At 39.1% G+C, this 6168-nt stretch overlaps 1 pseudogene; it reads left to right on the top strand.

Moving 5' to 3' along the window:
* Nucleotides 1–4086: 4086 nt before the first annotated feature.
* On the top strand, nucleotides 4087–5938 carry LOC143409888 (KH domain-containing, RNA-binding, signal transduction-associated protein 1 pseudogene; annotated as a pseudogene).
* Nucleotides 5939–6168: the final 230 nt, after the last annotated feature.

The raw sequence follows: 6168 nt of genomic DNA, 5'->3' as shown, positions 1-6168 counted from the left end.
TTCCTATGTTAAGAAAGGAAAGGGAAGCAACACAGTTGTTTGGATGAGGTACATATACTACTATTCTATTAAGGGTATGGGAACCATGAAAGAAAACCCCCAAATCTTCCAGAATCCAACAGTTTGGATAACATGATCCACAATTGTACATCAGCCAGAACTTTTCTTGCTGGGGACCTTATTTTGAAATATTCCCTTTTCCTGCCAAACTGCTGTTCTTGCGGTATTCCCATGTTACAATTACATGTTGTTATTATTCTTTTTTTTCCAATTTGGAAATTCTGGGAGAGCTAATGTTTCAGAAATACTGCTAAAGAAAAGCAGAGTCATTACCCTTCAGAAATGATATCCCAAACAGCCTCCTATGCTACTTGCTCTCACATTCCGGATGAAGATGCACATAGGGATCAACATCAGGTATATAGAGAGAGTTTTATTAGCAGCTCAGAGTCCCCAGCACTTTAATCCAGTTCTAAGAGGACACTGGGGGGAGGGGGGGAACCAGCAGCAGTTGCTTAGTGCAATCATCTTACCACACTGCAGTGTCCAGAACAGGAGATCCAGAAAGAAATGACAAAATAAGGTTATGTCAGTCTCTTTATCCCCAGAGATTCCAAAACACTTCTCACAAGGATTACATAACAAAGTACTGAGTTGTCTCTACTCATATTTTCCAAGGCAACCCTCTTGTATTTGGAATTACCCTGTTGTATCACATTCTAAATTACTTAAATAAGAACACCTTATTCAAAATGAACTGCAAAGAAAAATAAAGTTTATTAAATTTCTCTTTACCCTCTTGCCTGACTTTTTCAAGGAAATATACACTCCTGGGCTAATTCATGGGACAGTAATAAATACTGCTTTGCTTTCTCCAGCATGCAGTTACAGAGCCCAAAAAACTGCATGAACTCCCTCTGTTAAAGGGGACAAAAAGGATAGGCTTGGGCCTAATGTACTGTTGATAATTTAATATCTCTTAATTTCATATGCTTGATGTAACCAGAAGTCATAATTCCAACCCCCAACTTGCAGCTTATGACACTAAGTTATTAAAAGTTTAAGTTACTTGAAACACAAATATTATTAAATCTGGAAATAATAGACAGAATGCAGGGCATTTTAACTGCAGGGCTTTGTTTAACCACTTAATTCCCACTTAGACATTGTAGAAATACAAAATAGATGATTAGATTCATAACAGAAGGGTATGCATATGTTATATATTCAATGGTCCATATTTATGCTATTTATCAATTTGTGGAGAAATGAGAATTCATACAATGAAAATGTTTAGTTAAATTATTTAGTTTAAATCGTCAAATCTCAATCTAACCATATTTTTATATTTTTAGGGTTAATAAAAAACTGACAAACCATCATTTAGGGGTATGGAAATTCCATGGTTGATTTTTCCAGTAATATTCGTATCCATATCTTCCAACATTTAATTAATTCATCTGTTTTATGTTGCAAATTCTTCACTGTTTTTTTCATGTAAAGGCATAATATTTTTATTTTGTTCATAATATACCTTAAGTGTGTCTATGTTGATAATGTGTTTCTATACCGCAAACCAGATCATTATGTTCAAATTATTACAGCATTTAGCCTAGCTTTGAGTTGCATAATGCATACTTTTGATGACAACAATGATGATGAGTTCCATGCTGTACTGTCAATATTGAACATATCATCAAAATATGTACCCTTCATTTCATTGTAAATATATCTGGTATTGTTTTATGATTCAAGGTTTAAAAAGATGTTTTCATTGCAGGTTATAGATATACTGTATTTTCAGAAAAACAAAAGGAAAGAAGAAGAAATATACCTAAATGCGACCAGCACAATTATAGAGGAGGAAAAGTTTATTTGAGGGCTCATGGTTTCAGAGGTCTTAGTCCATAGAAGGCCAGTTCTAAACCCTGGGGCTTGAGGTGAAGCTGAACATCATGGCATAGTATGTGGTATGAGGAAAGCAGTTCTCATCATGGTGACCAGGAAGTAGAGAGAGACTCTACTCTCGAGATACAGAATATATATCCTATAGCCACACCCTACCACTTTAGCAGGAATTAATTCACTGATTGGTTTAAGACTCTTGAAACACAATCTTTTCTCCTCTGAAACTTCCTGCATTGTCTCACACATGAGCTTTTGGGGGACACCTCACATCCAAACCAAAACACATATAGTGTCATTTTTTTCCTCAAACAGAATCAGTAACAATGTAAAATGTAAAGATTCAGATCATTAAGACATTCTTCTAAGAATTAGATCTATTATCTTGATTTCTTATGACTTGATATAGTGTTAGTATAACTTTGTCACTTAAGAGCTATTCAAAATGTTGATAAATTTGCTAATAAAGTAAGTGGTTACTGAATTAAGACAGTAGCCTATTTTGATAAGTAAATTACTTAAAAAAAATAACACAGAGCATCAATCCAGATGAAGTGCATTATGAAGTAGAAACACCTTTTGCATGAAGAAAGACCACATATTAAATATAGGAATGGTACTCTTCTAGTGACAGAAAACAGTCCATAGTGAAATACAATGGAAAGAAACTTATAGAGAATGTGAACATCAGTCTATAAGCAGAGGAAAAAGACTCCAAAAATAGAGTTGTGGGAATGAAAATTGCAAATTAGAAGTATCAGGATTGCAAGATTCTAGGAAAATAGCACCTGTATTATTATAAAATCAATAATCAAACTTGGAAAATGAAATAAAATTCATTTTTGAAGCATTGTGTATTGCAGGGTTGAGCAGTATTTCAATTAGGTCATGTTTAAAATCCCCTCTCTCTAATTTTTATCTATCTATCATCTATCTATCTATTTATTTTATATTTGGTACTGGGGATTAAACTCAGGGGCACTCAAACACTGAGCCACATCCCCAGCCCTATTTTGTGTTTTATTTAGAGACAGGAGACAGGATCTCACTGAGTTGCTTAGTACCTCATCATTGCTGAGTCTGGCTTTGAACTCATTATCCTCCTGTCTCAGCTTTCCAAGCTGCTGGGATTATAGATGTGAACCAGTGTGCCTCATGTGTTTCTCTCTCTCTCTCTCTCTCTCTCTCTCTCTCTCTCTCTCCACACACAAACACACACACACACACACACACACACACAGAGTTTGTGTTTATACTTGCTTATACATCTGGAAAAATGTGTCTAAAAATGCAATTTCAGGGTGAGGGATGCAACCCAGTCATGAAGTACTTGCCTAGCACGCTCAAGGCCTGGGTTCAATCACCAGTAATCTTACCCAAAACAAAACAAAAAAAATGGATTATCAGCATAGAGTAACATATGACAACTTTGAAGTATTTTTCTTTAAATCTGCAAATTCCAGGCCCTGAGAGGGCTACAATGTATCTTTACAAAAGAGTATGTTATAAGGTATCCTTAATTTTTCCCACACAAGAGTTGAGCCACATAGAAATATATATAAAGAGTGGTGCAGATAACTAGAGAAATGACTTAAAGCAAATAATCAATTGTTAAGAGAAAGAGGAAGTGGTTGAGTAGTTAATGGAATTATAAACAATTTATATTAATACATATAAATAAATGTCTTTCATATATTATTATAATATATTATTACATATCAATACATATTTAGATTACTTATATAATATTACATATAATATACAAAACTTTCTTACACTCTAAACTATATAATATGCTATTTACATATGTTATATGTGTATATATTATACATAATATAATATAATATAATATATTTATTGCAGTCAAAGTATCTTTTCTATAGACAGACATGTACTTAGCCCACAACAGTATAAGGCACATCTCTAAACTTCTCTCAGTGAGACCTGGAAATTTCGTTGTTCTCTATTCTGAACCTCAGAACTCAGTAACTTATTTTATTCCTGATTGCTTCATAGGGACTGAGTACAAGAGTCCCTTATCAATTTTCCGGTGCTCTCTCGCTGGGTCGCTCGGGTCGGCTTCGGTCGCTGGCGCCCCTACTCTCCCACCCCTGCCAACCTCCGCTCGGGTCTCTGCCGCGTCGCTTCCTTGCTCGCTCTCTCGCTGGCACATCCTCCCCGATGCAGCGCCGGGAGGATCCTGCCGCGCGCATGACCCGGTCCTCGGGCGGCAGTGGCTCTATGGAACCCTCAGGTGCCCACCCCACGGTGCGTCAGACGCCGTCTCGGCAGCCTCCGCTGCCTCACTGGTCCCGGGGAGGAGGAGGGGGTCCCGAGGGGGCGCCCGGGCCTCGCCAGCCACGCAGCCACCACCGCTGCTGCCTCCCTCGGCCACAGGTCCCGGACGCGACAGTGGGCTGCCGGCTCTGACCCCACTGCTACCCCTGTCAGCCACGGCCTCGGTCAAGATGGAGCCAGAGAACAAGTACGTGCCCGAACTCATGGCTGAAAATGACTCGCTCGACCCGTCCTTCACTCATGCCATGCAGCTTCTGAGGGCAGAAATTGAGAAGATTCAGAAAGGGGATTCAAAAAAGGACGATGAGGATAATTATTTGGACTTATTTTCTCATAAGAACATGAAGCTGAAATAACGGGTGCTGATACCTGTCAAGCAGTACCCAAAGTTCAATTTTGTGGGGAAGATTCTTGGACCACAAGGGAATACAATCAAAAGACTGCAGGAAGAAACTGGTGCAAAGATCTCTGTATTGGGAAGGGGTTCAATGAGAGACAAAGCCAAGGAAGAAGAGCTTCGCAAAGGCGGAGACCCAAAGTATGCCCACTTAAATATGGATCTGCATGTCTTCATTGAAGTCTTTGGACCCCCATGTGAGGCTTATGCTCTCATGGCCCATGCCATGGAAGAAGTGAGGAAGTTTTTAGTACCAGATATGATGGATGATATCTGCCAGGAGCAATTTCTAGAGCTGTCCTACTTGAATGGAGTACCTGAGCCCTCTCGTGGACATGGGGTGCCAGAGAGGCCGGGGAGCTGCACCTCCCCCTCCACCTGTTCCCAGGGGCCGTGGTGTTGGACCCCCTCGGGGAGCTTTGGTGCATGGCACCCCAGTGAGAGGTGCCATCACCAGAGGTGCCACTGTGACCCGAGGGGTGCCACCTCCACCTACTGTGAGGGGTGCTCCAGCACCAAGAGCATGGACAGCAGGAATCCAGAGAATACCTTTGCCTCCACCCCCTGCACCAGAAACATATGAAGAATATGGATATGATGATACATATGCAGAACAGAGTTATGAAGGCTACGAAGGCTATTACAGCCAGAGCCAAGGGGACTCAGAATATTATGACTATGGACATGGGGAGGTTCAAGATTCTTATGAAGCTTATGCCCAAGATGACTGGAATGGGACCAGGCCGTCACTGAAGGCCCCTCCAGCTAGGCCAGTGAAGGGAGCATACAGAGAGCACCCATATGGACGTTATTAAAATCAAACAGGAGGGGAAAAATATCAGTTATGAGCAAAGTTGTTACTGATTTCTTGTATCTCCCAGGATTCCTGTTGCTTTACCCACAACAGACAAGTAATTGTCTAAGTGTTTTTATTCATGGTCCCCTTCTTCTCCCCACCTTCCTCCATTCTTAACTCTGCATTCTGGCTTCTGTATGTAGTATTTTAAAATGAGTTAAAATAGATTTAGGAATATCGAATTAACTTTTTAAGTGTGTAGATGCTTTTTTCTTTGTTGTTTAAATATAAACAGAAGTGTACCTTTTATAATAAAAAAAAGAAGTTGAGTAAAAAAAAAAAAAAACACAAACCTGTTAGTTTCAAAAGTGACATTGCTTGCTTAAAGGTTCTGAAGTAAGGCTTGTTAACTTTCTCTTAGTTTTGATTTGAGGCATCCCGTAAAGTTGTAGTTGCAGAATCCCAAACTAGGCTACATTTCAAAATTCAGGGCTGTTTAAGATTTAAAATCACAAACGTTAACGGCAGTAGGTGCCACCATGCAAAAGTGAGCTTAGAAGTCTCTAAAAATGTTTCCTTTAAAAACACATGGCGATTGAATCTTAAGTTAAATTTTAATATGAAAGATCCTCATGAATTAAATAGTTGATGCAATTATTAACGTTAATCGACTTAAAACAACAACAACAAAATTAGGTTTGTAAAACTGACTTTTTCATTATGTGGGTTTTGAAATCTAGCCCCAGGCATACAGTGTTGAGAGATATTTAGG

This window comes from Callospermophilus lateralis, chromosome 11 (assembly GCF_048772815.1).
Source record: "Callospermophilus lateralis isolate mCalLat2 chromosome 11, mCalLat2.hap1, whole genome shotgun sequence".
Taxonomy (NCBI): Eukaryota; Metazoa; Chordata; class Mammalia; order Rodentia; family Sciuridae; genus Callospermophilus; species Callospermophilus lateralis.
Note: the sequence above shows the minus strand (reverse complement) of the source record. Positions and strands in the feature narration are given on the sequence as shown.